At 42.2% G+C, this 15,923-nt stretch overlaps 1 protein-coding gene across 3 annotated transcripts in view; it reads left to right on the top strand.

Moving 5' to 3' along the window:
- vamp4 (vesicle-associated membrane protein 4) overlaps positions 1–15,923 on the top strand; it is a 31,785-nt gene that overhangs the window by 11,542 nt on the left and 4,320 nt on the right. Inside the window, exon 1 of one of the 3 annotated variants that reach the window (XR_003978869.1) lies at positions 13,164–15,885. The exons of the other annotated variants lie outside the window; for them this stretch is intronic. The gene's annotated coding sequence lies outside the window, so the exon portion shown is untranslated. Of the gene's footprint in view, positions 1–13,163; positions 15,886–15,923 lie in introns of those variants that run through there. 3 annotated transcript variants of the gene reach the window in all.

The raw sequence follows: 15,923 nt of genomic DNA, 5'->3' as shown, positions 1-15,923 counted from the left end.
GTGCGCCTTATAGTGCGGAAAATACGGCAAATTCAGCTACTACTACTTACACTTTAGCTACTACTACTTCAGCTATTACTACTACTTCAGCTACTACTACTACTACTTTCAGATTCTTTAGATCAATTGATTTTAAATTTATTAATTTTCAGCAATGCTTTACGCTTTTCATTCAGCCGGCATTCACACACGCGAGCGCAATGCACTGTGGTAGTTGGAGGTTTTCTTACTTTGAGCCAGAGAGACCATGAAAACACTCTTTCTGCCTTTTTTCAGGCTAGGATGAACCGATTTCAATTTTCTTTTCACATTTATAATACATTGAATTATTTAATTCATAAAACCTTCATATTCCCACCTGTGAAGTATCTCTTTAACATTGGAGTCCTCTGGTACTTCAGCTGTTTAAAGGCATGCATGCAAGTTAACCGAAAGTTTTGATTAATGGGTACATAAAGCACTCAAAATATGTGTATCATTTATAAAATGTCTCAAATAGTGTTAAAATGTAACCATCAATCTACCACAAATACGAAAAGACAGATGTACATTGAACACATACACAAAGCACATCGTCCAACCCGGCGGATGCTGACAGGCAGCCCACAACAAGCCAGACATCACCACGGCGGGTGTGCTCTCTCTCTCACTCTCGCACGCCGGTACACAATCCCTCCAACTTATCCAACTCCAAGGCTAGGCTGCTTCACTAAGGGTGCACTCACACTAGGCCATCTTGCCGTGGCCGTTGGCCGTTTTCACACCTAACCGTGCTCAAATGGCCCCATTGTTCTCTGGCCTGCACTCACACTAGGCCATATGGCTGTGGCCGTTGGCCGTCGCAACTGTGGCTTCTTCTTCCTTTAATTTCCGGCAGGCTGTATGCCTTTGCGGCACATTGCTGCCATCCACAGGACAAAAAATAAAAAAATAAAAACAAAAACAAAATTCCAAACCGCAATCAGTCCATTTTTATCTGTCGAGTGGCCGCCATAAATTCCAGCACAGCTTTTACAATCCCACGCTGGTCCTCGATGGGACCCAGAAGGCTCCTCAGCAGTGGTGTTGTGGTCCCTCGAGAAGTGGGTATACTCTAAATGTTTGCCCTTTTTTAACGCACCCCAGAAAAACACCCTGTTTTAGAAACAGTTGCATGCGAGACTACTCTATTTAGTCACCTAAAAATCCTTCAATAGTATTTGCTCATTGTCACATAATTTCTTCTGCTTGATCTCAGGGAGGAAGGATTATGAAATTACTAAACCAATACTGGCCCACAGACTAGTGACAGACAACTGTGCATTTTGAGTGAACTATTCCTTATTCCTGGAATGACGCCTATTCTCTCACTTGGCAAGTCAGTCATTTATTTTGTAAACTGTGTATTTGAACAGCTGATTTGCAACACATAGCATGGGCCAGAGTGGGCCACTATTATAAAATTAACATGACTTGATCAGGAGCAGTTTGTAGGCATTACTGGTCACACAGGCAGCCTGCATGAATGTAAAACATAGATGAAGGCAAACATGGTGTTTCAGTAATTTTTTGAACATTTATTCAAATAAAATACTTCAGATCTGAATTTGACAATGCATCCTTGTTCATATTTCACTATAGATTAAAAAAAACGCTCACCATTCTCTTCCACATCAATCATCTCGTTAGATATATATTAGAGCTGTCAAGCGATTAAAATATTTAATCGTGATTAATCGCATTAATGTCATAGTTAACTATTATTAATCGCGATTAATCGCAAATTCTTTTTCTATGCTAAATATCCCTTGATTTTTTTGTCCCATAATTCTTCTCATTTTAATTCTCTATCAACATGATGAAGTGCATCGGCTTGCCTTGTGCAAATGATTTTCTATTGATAACAACATTGGCATATACTGATCAAAACAGGACGATACAAAAAAAGAGCCTATAGTGCAAATAAACGACTGCTTTGAACAAATGTCATTTGAACATAGCAGTCAGGCTACTGCTTCTTTTTTTTTATTTTTATTTTTTTTTAATAAAATAATTACGTTAATCGCGTGATAAATTTTTTAACGCCGTTAAATTTGGTTTGCGTTAACGCCGTTAATAACGCGTTTAACTGACAGCTCTAATATATATATATATATATAAATATATATATAAATATCATATGATGATTGAACATCATCATACAAATTATTCAACAATCGAATCAGAAAAGGCAGCGAGTATTAGCCAATAAGAGGCAGAGTAGCGTGGGTCGTGGCGCACAGAGCTTTTGGCCGTGATATTATATATACAAATATATTATGTTATATAGTATATATAAGGCTCCGGGAGTCACAAACGGCAACAATCACTTTGTCCTCCATGCTGCAGTTCACCCCGGACTGCACTGCACTGAGTTTGACGGTTGAACGCTGATAGGCTGTTACGTTACATATGTCACTCAGTGGCCACAATGTTGAAGGCTGATTGACTGTCATCACGCGAAATTCGCGTCAAAGTTGAAATATTTCGACTCGAGCGAATTTGTCGCTGCACAAATCCTCGTAAACGCGCTCCCCTGTGCACGGCAAAAGTGTGGCGCGACAAATCAAAACTTGTCGCCGTCGTTCTCTCGCGAAAAATTCGCCCGATACGCGTCTCTACATTCACTTGTATGGGATCTTGTCGCCCCGTCGCGTTTGGTGTGAACGCAAAAAAGTGGGCAATTTGGCTTGCAGATACTACTGATTGGTGCGCATCTGGGGGGATTTAGAAGTGGGTATACGCAATGATTACTGAAAAATAAGTGGGTATACGCCGTATACCCGCGTATACCCTGGACTACACCAGTGCTCCTCAGAGTAACGGGTGTTGTGCCCACCTGCATAAAGCCGTTCCCTCTCTAGAGTGAGTCCTGCACACTCCATAAGGACATGTTCCACTGTTTGGTTTTTGCCACACTCCCCACACAGTCCATCCTCATGTTTCCCAATTTTGTGTAAACCCATGCTAGTCCGTAATGCCCCAACCGCAGTCTGGTCATCATGACTGTATGCCTCCTTTCTTTTCCCAGAAAACACTGGCTCCTTGTGACTGACTTCTGCAAGCTGTAATAATGCCTCCCCTTCTTTTCCCGATCCCACTCCTCCTGCCACACAGCCATGATGTTCCTCTTTATGATTGACCTACACTCAGTTAACCCCAGCCTCACTTTTACGTCCACCTTTTCCCTTCTTAAAGTCCTTTTCGCTGCTCCATCAGCTAGCTCATTCCCCTCTATCCCCACATGGGCTGGGACCCACAAGAACCCCACTAACTCTCCCGCCTGCTCAATCCTGTACATCAGGGTAAGAAGCTCCACCATGAGGTCCGACCTGGCTCCAAGCCCTCCCTCCTTCAAGGTCATCAGCACTGATGCAGAGTCAGAGCATATCACCACTGGGCCTCACCTCCTCCACCCACTGCATAGCCCAGGTTATTGCAAGCAGCTCTGTGGTATAAACTGAAACCCCCTCAGACAGTCGCTTATACCTGCTCACATCCAAATCAGGGGTGCAAAAAGCAAACCCAGACTTCCCAGTTCTTGGGTCTTGGGCCCCATCAGTTTAAATTTGAATGTACTGCCCCCAAGGGTTATTTAACCTTTCCCTTACAATGCCCCCAAATGTTGCAGTTCTCTCATACGCCAAAACACTCAGATCTATCTCTGGCACTGGTAGAATCCATGGTGGTATTGCTTGCCAGTGAACTATAGGGGCCACCCCCTCCTCCCCAAACTCCATCCTCCCCATCACCTCATTTAAAAATGAAACACTCCCTTTTCACTCTTGCTCCTCCCCACTCCCATGCACCTTCCAAAGCCAGATGCCCCGCATTCTCCCCTTGATGTCCCCTTAATTTACAGATATACTGCATTGCCAGCGTAGACCTTCTGATACCCGATGGGGTCCCCCCATCTCTATCGCAAAGCTGCGATTGGGGTGGAACGGATGGCCCCACAGACAACTCTCAGTGCCTTTGCCTGCACTACATCAAGTCTCTTGAGAATTGATTTTGCTGCCACACAAACACCCATAATCTATCCTCGATCTGACCATTGCCCTGTAAATCATTATCTGTGTATCCTGGCCAGCACCCCACAAACTTCCTGATAGGGACCGCATGACATTTATAACTTTTTCACACTTGCTCACAATGCTATCTACATGCTTTTTAAAAGTTAATCTTTCATCACAAACTACTCCCAATAATTTAAACTCTTTTACCCTCTCTACTGCTTGCCCATACATTAATAAACCTTGACACAGTTTTCTTATTGCCAAATACAACATATTTTGTTTTTTCCGTTGATATCTTAAATCCCTGCTTCCCCAGTCCATTATTTTATTTAATGCCTCCTGTATTTTCTCTGTTATGTGTTTGATGTTCCTACCTCTTTTCCACAATGTTCCGTCGTCTGCAAACAATGAGAAACCAAACCCTGATCCAATGTCTTTAAAAATGTCATTCACCATTACATTAAATAAAACCTGACTTATTACACTTCCTTGTGCTGTTCCATTCTCAACGCATGTGCCATTCGCCATCGCCTCCCCTACCCTAACCTGAATTACCCTGTTCTTTAAAAAGTCCTGTACCCAGTTCAGCATACGCCCTCGAATCCCTGCATCGTACAGCTTAATGATGAGCCCCTCCTTCCACAACATGTCATAAGCCTTTTCAATATCCAAAAACACTTCAACTACTCCCTCTTTATTAACCATGGCTTTCTTTACATCCGAATCCAGGGAGATCACAGAATCCATGGTACTTCTTCCTCTGCGAAGCCCACTTTGCATTAGTCTGAACCACCCCTCCTTCTCCAGTTTGTATACTAACCTATCCGTCACCATTCTTTCCATTATTTTACACATCACTGCTGTTAGTGCAATGGGTCTATATTACCCTGGATGCTCTGCTTCTTTCCCTGGCTTTAAAATTGGGACCACCACTGCCTGCTTCCAGGCTAATGGAAGCCTTCCTTCCTTCCAAACAGTATTCATAAGTGCTTACATTTCTTCCACCACTGGATCACCTATTCTTTTAAATATCTCATAGCTTATGCCATCCTTCCCTGGTGCTGTTTTCCCCCCTTTATTTATGGCTCTGCGCAGCTCTTCAATTGAAAAGTACAAATGAACACAATCAGCATTATCGTCATTCACCCCAAGTTTAAAAATATGTTGTCTTAGCGTCTCATTCCTCTTTCTAATACCTTCCTCCCCAATGCTTGCTCCCCTATGTACATCCTTAAACTTACTTTCACACATTTCTGCTTTCTCTATATCACTCTTTGCTATAACTCCCTTTTCCTCCAATACTGGCATTCTCCTTTTCCTTACCACTCCTGACATACGATGTACTGCTGCCCATATGTCTCCAACTGATGTATCCACGCCCAATTTTCCACAATATCCTCTCCAACACTCTTTTTTTTGTAACCTTAATTACTCTTCTTGCCTTAGCCCTCAGCCTTTTGTACTCTCTTGCATTATTCCCTGTTGGGCACCTTCTCAATAGCCTATATGCACAGTTTCTATCCCTCACTGCTTTATCACAAGCCCTATTCCACCATGGCACACTTACTCTAGTTTTAGGGTTTTTCTTTAAAGGGATGCACTCATATGCACTACTTAATATCATTGCACATAAACTATTGTTCCACTCATCTATTGTTCCCTCTCCATTCACACTGTCAAGGCCACTATCACATTTACTAGAGAACTTCTCCCAGTCTGCCTTCCCATAGTTAAAATATGTTGGTCTAGTCTGATCATCAGTTGACAAAGTTTTCCCCAACTTCGAAAGTATTGGAAAGTGATCACTACCCATTGAGTACCTATTCATATTGTCCCATTCTCCTACTCTTGCGTATTCACTGGATGCTAGTGCTAAATCTATGCATGAACCTACCCCTGTCTTAATTTCAAACCTAGTTGGCCTGCCATCATTCATACATACTAACCCATGTTTGTCCATAAAATCCTCCACTGTGCTCCCATTTGTATCTTTCATTCTGCTTCCCCACAAAGGATTATGTGCATTAAAGTCACCTAGCCAAATAATCGGTGCCCCTATCTGTTCCATAATCTCCGCCAAATCGATTATGTCGACTGGCAAGCAGGGATTATAAAAGTTAACTATATTTACCCACTTATTATTTTCCCACGCCTTTACCACCACACACTCTAGAGAAGACTAAATTTGCACCCTCTGGTACTTCACATCAGACCTTACAAACGTTGCACACCCTCCTCCTGCTTTCCCACTTCGGTCCTGTCTAATACTTTCATACCCTGGCACGACAAAGTCCAAACAAGGTTTAAGACAAGTTTCCTGGATACACAGTAAAGCTGGTTTATACTCTCCATTAAAAACATCCACAAATCTTTTAAACTCTTGGCCATTTGCGATTAGGCGTTCCATTGCATTAAATAAAACATCAACAGATTAAGTATCCTCATATTCAGTCATGTCCATTTCCCCTTCTTTACCATTTCCCTCACTCCTGCCTTTGCCCCTCCCTTCTCTCTCCCTCCCTCTCTCCTGCACCTCAAGCTTCTGCCTCATGAATGTGTGTAACTCCTCTGGGCCCATTTCTACCTCCTCAAGAAACCTTTCGGCCACCTCCACCACAATTTTAATAGCATCAGACCTTTTGGTTATATTTCTTGCTGCCCACACCACATCTACCATGAAAGCCAGAAGTGACTGTTTTTCCTCTATCTGCTTTGTATCCCCTTTTCCTGGCCGCTGGTGAGCACTAGTCCCCACTGGCCTGTTAGCGTCCCCCGTGCCCAATACGAGTCTCGTTGTAGAAATACCAGATACGAGAGTCCGACGTGTTATGCGCCATCACACCAACAGCAGAACGGTTATCCAAATAACAAGGAAGTGTACAACACTTGCGTTACAGTCCTGGAGCTCTATATCTAAATAATATCATATAATACATAGATATCTATATCATATAACATATTGTGTGCGCATCCAGACGATATTATGAATCACAAACGACTTTGTCGGGTTCTGCGACGTCTCTGGTTCTTCCACTTTCACATCAACCTGAAGTCGACTGAACCGCGCGCTGCCTGCTGCCGCCTGCCCGCTGCCGGGCGATGGTGCCTCGCGGCATGTCGCAGTTCATGTACTTCAGCGAGTCAAACCAAAGTTCCTTTCCCCCAATTCCTTCTCAACCATGGCTCAGATAACCCCCACAACAGTCTCGTTGTGGAAATACAAGACACGTCAAAGAACCGACAAGAAACACTTGCGTTACAGTGTGTGTATTCACATTGATGTGGACGTTGAAGAACCAGGAACGTCGGAGAACCCAACGCGGTCGTTTGAGATTCATAATATCGGCTCACACAGCTTTTGGCCGTGATAATATATATTTTATGATATAGATATGTGTAGGCTATATGATAATATTTAGATATAGAGCTCCAGGACTCCTGTGTGTTCTAGAATATTTACAGAACACGGCTAAAGGCTGTGTGCGCCTCGCCATTGTGATACATCCACTGTAAACAGAGCACATGGTACCGTGGCTGCAAGCTGCTCAGGGACACACCCCCACCCTCCTCCTTGACACGCCCACCGAAACAGCGCATTTGGGGGAAGCTCAATGTGCGACTGGCTCGGAGTGGCTGTAACTCTGCACCACGGCTGAATTTAGGGAACGTCTTTGAATACTGTGTTAGTTGCCCACTAATGCCTATATGAAAGAATACATAAAATAGCATGTCATGGGACCTTTAAGGGTTAGGGTAACGTAACTACGTAACTAAATACATTTCCAACCGTTTATCTCGTTCAAACCATTTAACAAATCGACACAGTTGTATCTTCAATAATATCTAAACGATAAAAACATGTCTATCATTTACTCTTTTTTTCAGAATCAGTTTTAGTTTCATATCGCCCTTTTCAGTTGTTTTCATTGAAGATGTCTGCCCATTCTGACACTTCTACTTCTTAAGACATCGTTGAGGACGTTCAGGCAGTATTGCCAGATAGGGTGGAAAAAATCGCCCAATCAGGCTACTTTTAATCACGCACCGGCTCGCTATTCTATTGAAGGCGCACACACACACACACAGCTTTATTCCAATTTGATTTTAACATTTTGAACTCGGTTCAAATCTCTCACTTGATTAAAGCTATTCAACATTTCTACTGCCTACTACTACTACTACTACTCCTACCAATACTACTTCTTCCCTTACTACTACTACTACTACTTCAGCTACTTCAACTACTTCAGCTACTACTAAAGCTACTACTACTTCAGCTACGAATACTACTTCAGCTACAACTACTCCTTCAGCTACTACTACTATTTCAGCTACGAATACTACTACTTGGCCCAACCAGTCTCATTCAATCTGGCCCCTAGGGCTGTAGAAAGTCCCGTCAGTTAAAAATAGTAATCCAGTTTTTAAATCCATGTTAAAGGCCCACTATGCAACTTTTTTTGCCAAAATTACATTAATTATGCAGGTTGAGAGTTATTCTGATGGTTCTGCAACCATTTCTGGGTCGTTTGGTGGGTGTGTCATTGCCCCATGTCGCCTCTCCAAGGAAAAAGCGCATATGCAACTTGCTCTGTTCGGACCATGGAGGTTCGGACCGATACAATCCGGATGTGACGCAGCGGAAGTATCCAATCGCGCCTCGAAAATGTAGTTGGATTGTAGTTTTGAAAATGCTTTACGGCACAGACACACCCCCAAACATGGCACCGGCTAGATATAAACAGCCAGTTGCGAGGCAATTGTTACATTCATCATGGATCAATCGACTGATAAGGGACCCAAGAGGCGACTGTCGGTGGAACAAAAGATGAATGGACCAGAAAAGAGACCAGACACGAGTGAAGGGGGAACTATGCAACTTTTTTGGCTTGATTTACCTTAATATAACAGGCTAAGAGTCATTGCGATGGTTCTATTATACATTTTTGTTCGATTGTTCGTTGTTTCGACTCCCCCTTGCGCATCTTGGCGGAGAAAGGGAATATGTTTCTGCCGGCGACCCGCCGCCCACTCTCGCGGGAGTCTCGGGTCTCGCGAAGTAACAAATTGCTTTACGGGACAGACCCCCAAACACGGAAACGACTCAATATAATCACAAGTAACTAAGGGATTGTTACATTCATCATAGATCAGCCGACTAAAAAGAGACAGAGAAACCCAATGTCGGAGGAACAGAAGAAGAGGAAAGGGAGACTGACCGACAGAGAGGCCAGACACGAGTAAACGTTGGGCAAGCTTTTCAGGAATAGCGTGAACTGAAAGAAAAATAAGACTGCAAATCATACGCCGTCTTGGCCGTGTTGCTTTTGAAATTGAAAGTACCCTTGGGTGAACTTTGTCTTTGTGGTATTCTTGATGTTGATAGTCTCTGTACAAATGTGTTTGCTCAACCATTTTGCTGTGAGCCATGTAAAAATGTGTTTTCTCGACCGTTTTGTTGTGAGCCCTGTATGTTTCTAGCTTGCTTGGTTGCAACCATATAAACACCTTTTTTTCCATGGGTGTTTTGCTGTTTGTCCATCTCGTCCCCCAGATACAGGCTGAATCCCCGAATCCAGGTTCTTGTTTATTTAGATTATTATGCATGTCTTACACTGATTGTTCTGTTCAACCTAAGATCAAACAATTATAATCTAGGATATAAATTCTTCCCGTCAACTATAAAAAAGGATGGATTTATGTTTATTGCAATACAGATACACCATTTTAAAAATGTATAACCTTGCCTACACTTTATGAACATCTACTTCGGACATGGCCCAACGCATTCGCCAGCTTCTTTGAAAACAAATGCACATGGCTCGCGTAGAAGTGCATGGGGAAGGGTTGTCAACGAGTTGTTACGACAGTGTTGTAAAATATCTACTACGAAGCTGTAGGGGGCAGAGTTCCCGTTGTCCGGTAATTACCGGTCTTTGACCGGAAAAAAATGAGGAGGACCGAAAATTCTAAATGTCTCCGGTCAGAATGACCGATTGGAAATAAGGCCCCGTCCACGCGGAGCCGAAACGATCCGGTTTCGTTTTATGCTTAATGTTCAAGGCGCTGGTTCTCCACAGAAAAAAGTGGAGCGCATCAACCCTGCGCTCATACAGCATGCGAGCTGTATGCAAACATTCAGTCACGAGGAGATTCAAACATTGAGCAGAACAAAATTGAGCAGGTCCTATGTTCCCAGTTTTCCCCAAAAAGGGTCCTATGTTCCCCTGTAGCCATACATACCGGGGAGCATAGGACCCTTTTTGGGAAAAGCGGGGAACATAGGACCCTTTTCCCAGAAAAGGGTCCTATGTTCCCCGCATTCTATCAATCTTTAAAAATATTTAAACTTTGACGCGGCATTCGCGTAATGACAGCCAATCGGCGTTCAACAGAGTGACATGCCTAACGTAACAGCCAATCAGCATTCAACCGGCCAACTCAGTGCAGTTCAGTCCGGGGTGAACTGCAGCATGGAGGAGAAAGTGATTGTTGCCGTTTGCGACTCCCGGAGCTCTTTATATAATAGTATATAATATAATTGTATAATAATATCACGGCCAAAAGCTCTGTGCACCTCCGGATGGCCGTAACGCGGGGAGCTCTCGTAGGGATTGGGCTTCTCGGGGTTTGTTTACCGGCGTATGAATATACTGCGTCAGGTTCTCCGACGTCTCTCCCTCTTCCACAAAAGGTAAAGACATGCAATGGTAGTTATCTCGGCCGGAATTTGGCAGTAATGGTGGAAAAAGTAACAGACCGGGGAATATAGAACCCTTTTTAAAAAAAGTGTCCTATGTTCCCCGGTCACATACATATCGGGGAACATAGGACCCTTTTTTGGGAAAAGCGGGGAACATAGGACCCTTTTTAAAAAAAAGGGTCCTATGTTCCCCAGTCTCATACAAAGAGGGGGAACATAGGACTCGGGGAACATAGACACGCTCCCCTATAGACTACCGTAGGTTTATGAACTAAACGGCGGCAAGCTAGCGAAAGCCGGCGGCAAGCTTTGCGGAGCACCGGTATTTAACAACCATGGCGAATCAAAATATGATCACACACTTCTTCTTCTTTATATAGCCTGCCTATCAATTTTTTTCAAGTGCAATAAACACGGACAATATCCGACCGTTTTTTTTCCAATTTGACCGGTAAAATGAAACCTTCCCGGTCACATGACCGGCACCAATTTCTTCTAGCGGAAACACTGGTAGGGGGCGCTGTGTAGAGAAATGTCCGTGCCCAACCAAGATAACAGCGAAGAAATGCCCGATCCTGCATAGTGGGCCTTTAAAATCGGCAGGATATAGAGCTAGTTAGCTTAAAAAAAAGTATCAAACAGTGTCAAATGTGATGTGTTCAGGTCGGCTCAGTAATATGATTGATGTGTTCAAATGCAATGCAAAAAAAAAGAAATTTGAGATTTTGGCGAAAACTTGTTTTCCCAGCAATATAAAATAGATAGTAAAGATGGAATTATGACCAGTTTAACGTCCTATCTTGAGCTATGATCATCTTATCATCAATTAAAGCAATAATAGAAGTTCTATTTTCACAAAATAATAGAAAAGTATCAATAGTGGTATCAATAAAGACTTGGATCGTTAAGGAGTCTAGAAAATGGTATCAATATCAAGAAAAATTAACGCTCTCAAGGTCAAGGTTCAACTTTATTGTTCCTGTGGGGAAATTTGACTTGGGGACAGTGCATCATTGCTTTCTTTACATACGCAAAGTACAAAAGAACAGAAAACACAACCCGACATACCAACATTTTAACATCGAGGACATGGAGCTTGATAGACTTAAATTGCCCCTTGCTGTATAACATAGAAATATACAGTATGGGGATAAAGTGCAAGTGTTAATTGCACTAGAACTAATATATATTGTGCTATGTGCTAAAGTGCTTAGTTCTAAAGTGCTGTGTGCTAAAGTGCTATGTGCTAAAGTGCTAACCTATTAATTACACATTATTCTATTGCACATTGTTAGTCAGCTTAATAGAGGCTGGGACAAATGATAATTTAAGGAGGTCAGATTTGCATCTCCCCGATGGTAGGGTTTCATATTCAGGGAAGAGTGTGAGTTGGAAATGATTTTCTTTGCTTTTCTCCCTAACTGCCTGCTCATAGATGCCCTGTATAGGCTCATATTATTTCCTCCCTACGATTTTTCATTGCTGTTATGTGCATGCCGGCCAGTTTGCTTCTTGCCTTAACGGTTAGGTTGCCAAACCATGAGGTGATCCCATATCTAATGATGCTTTCTACAATGGCACGGTAAAAAGTCATTATGATGTGGTTGCTTGCGCCGTACAATCTTCGCAAAAAATATAGCCTCTGTTGCAGTCTATTGCACAGGTTGTCAATATGTGTCTTCCAGCAGAGAAGATTATCAATAAGAACCCCTAAATACTTATATGAGGTTACCTGGGTGATTGCCTGATTTTTGATGACCACTGGCACATCTCCTGTCATCTGCGAGAAATTAAGATGATTTAATTTATTTTTAACCGTTAGTATTTAACGGTTAAGGATCTTATCGGTTAACCGGTTAACTATGGATATCCCTTATTTACTGTGTATATATATATATATATATATACATGTATATCATACTTTCTATGTTCTTTTTGTGTTATCCCAGTTATGTCTTTTTATTTTTTTATCATTTAATATTACTTTTAATAGTTCCGGCACGTTGGAGCAATAACCTGGTGTATTTACACTTCAGTCTGCACTGTGAATTTGAAGTAATGTTCAGTTCAATAAAGATGCAGCAATTACAAATGTTTATTTTTTTTTATCTGACTCATCGATTAATCGAAAAAATAATCGGCCGATTAATCGATTATTAAAATAATCGCTAGTTGAGCCCTACTGGCCCCCTAATCATCCAAGTATTGGGTGCTACACATTGGTGGAGGTGAGTGAGGTCCCCCCCTTCACTGTAAAGCGTCTTTGATTGTCTAGAAAAGCGCTATATAAATTCAATCCATTATTACTTCAGCTACTACTACTACTTCAGCTACTACTACTACTACTACTACTACTTCAGCTACTACTACTACTACTTCAGCTACTACTACTTATACTTCAGCTACTACTACTTAAGCTACTACTACTACTACTTTCAGATTCTTCAGTTCAATTTATTTTACATTTCTTCATTTTCAACAATGCTTTGCGCTTTTCATTCAGCCGTCAGCATTCACACGGGTTTTCGGCAGGAAATGCAATTCCTAGTTTTCTTTGTATTTGTACCATGTTGGTCATTTTAATGTCGATTTTAAGTGCTCTTACACACTTGATTACATGGCTACTTTATTCCGGTCACCAATTTATGCATTGCACAGTCTCGCTGTTCGTGCAATACAATGTCATGTTGTGTTGTTCATTTTCGAGCTGGTTTGCTAAAGCGGCTAATGTAGCTAATAATAAACAACGACTAGCCAATGAAATGACACAATCACAAAGACGAACGGGAACGCTATAAGTGTTACGAGACAGGAAATGACAAGTGCAACCCGGAAGGCTGGTGTCCGAGGCATCTGGATTTCACCAATAGATGTAGACCGGGGATAGAATAAAGTGCAACAGTGTGGTTCCGAAAGTAAACATCCCATTCATTTTCTCCTTAGGGGTTTTGATTAAAAGCCATAATGTCGTAACAATTCAAAGTATACTTAGCATGCATTGTTATATTGTGAAACTATGGTATATGCTCCCCTAGAAGTTAAGTTAAACAGTTTAACATCTAGTTTTTAGCAAATCATGTTTTATCCGCGATGCATTTGAAACCACTACACTACCCATAAAAAGTGTAACACACAGCGTCTTTGATTTGTTGAGTTGTTTTAGGAAATGAGCTATACATGTTGAAAAATATGTTGATATAGAATATAAAACTAAAAGCAAAATATGTGATACAGCACTAGCTGTGCTTTTATGTAATTCTGGTAGTATAAAAGCTAGGAATAAATAATGTTGAATGAATATGTAATTGGAGTACGAGACTGAATTCACATGTATTAAAAACAAGTAACGTTATTACGCTGTGATTGCAGTCAGTAACAAAGGATTGTACCATGTCCAACGCTGTAAACTAAATTAAACCCTATACATAAACATACACACACACAACATTTATGACACAACTTGTATTAATAATATAAACAAAATAATAATGACAAAGGTTATAAGATGCAAGAAACACGCTAAACTGTTGTAAACATTGTGAAAAAGTTTGCAATGGTTTATGGGATGAGTAGTTCCTTCACTCAAAAAATGATCTACCTTTTGCCTTTTCTTCCATTATCCAAATTAATTTATTACCCCAAATCAAATATTTTATGATCACGACTATCCCGACGGATGATTGGCTTGTTTCCAGGCTAAGAACTCTTTTTATAACGATTTTACGTAAATTAAATGGAGAATATGAATGAGAAATCTATTCCAGACCCAGAGCTGTTCATAAAGGGGGCGGTCACTGTGGCGCTCTATACACACAAATAAACACTTTGAGGTGCATTTGGCCGGTCTTGTGTGTAGTAATGTCTCTTGCTTTATGACTGTGCCCCTGTGTATTTTCCATTGGAGATGGTCCATAGTAGGGTTGCCGCGGTGTACGGTATTACCGGTGTTGAGGCCAACACCGATTACTCGGTGTTGCACACCGGCAACACAGTTGTTCTTTTTTTGTAATAATTAAATTCAATAATTCATTCAGTCAAAATTAATAATATAATTATAATTAAGAAAATAAAAATGCGTAAAATAGGCCACATTTCTGCTCTGCGCGGTAGAGAATCGGCGCGCCGAGAATTCGCGCGCTTCCTGACGCTGTCGCCGAGTGTGAGTTGACGGGAAGATTATGGCGGTTGACCTTGTTTTTGAAGTTTAAGGCAAAGGCGCCTATTTGGAAACATTTTGGATTCAAACCAAACGCAAATCGGGAACCGGAGAACCCAAATGAGGCAATATGCAGACTCTGCAACAAGAAGGTGGCAGCAGCTGGAGGTAACACTTCAAATTTACACACACACCTAAAACTGCACCACAGGAGCGATGCTGCGAAAATGGAGCTTGCAGCAGTGGGGCCTCCACCGGAGAGTTCGGGCACACAGCGGCCGACACAGCCATCAATTTGTGGAGCGTTTGCCAAATGTACAAAGTACAAGAAGGACAGTGTGAGGTGGAGTGCATGTACCGATGCAGTCACAAAATATATGTGCAAGGAGATGGTGTCCTTCAACACGGTGGAAAAAAAGTCCTTCAAGGAGCTTTTGGCGACACTTGACAGCCAGTACGATGTTCCAGGGCGGACATATTTTTCATCCACAGCTATCCCGTGCGCTTACAACAGTGTCAGGAGTGAGCTGCAACGTACCCTCACAACAGACTTGTGGTCGAGCGCAACGATGGCACCATATATGTCACTGACAGTGCATTTTATTGACCAGGATTGGAAGCTGGTGTCAAAATGCCTCCAGACAAGCTTTTTGCCAGAGGACCACACCGCCGTTAATTTAGCTGATGCCCTGCAGGACGCTCTGCGGGAGTGGGAATTGAGCGCGGATAAAGTCTCCTGTCTCACCACCAACAGTGGAGCCAACATAAAAGCAGCTGTTCGGAACCTAGGGTGGCCCTGGTTGAGCTGCTTCGGGCACAACCTAAACCTTGCTGTGTCAAATACCTTGGAAAAAACTGAGAAAGTGCGAACAGACCTTGCCCTTGCAGTCTGTCGTACAATCAACGGGATGTTTTCTCACAGCTGGAGGAGGAGACGGGAGCTGCAGAAAGCCCAGGTCGAGCTTGGCCTCCCACAGCACTCGCTGGTGACGGTAAGTTAACTAAGCCTCATATTCTTTTTGGGAAATTT

The sequence above is a fragment of the Gadus morhua genome, chromosome 12 (genome assembly GCF_902167405.1).
Source record: "Gadus morhua chromosome 12, gadMor3.0, whole genome shotgun sequence".
Classification (NCBI taxonomy): Eukaryota; Metazoa; Chordata; class Actinopteri; order Gadiformes; family Gadidae; genus Gadus; species Gadus morhua.
The sequence above is the reverse complement of the archived record's forward strand: the minus strand, read 5'-3'. Positions and strand labels throughout refer to the sequence as shown.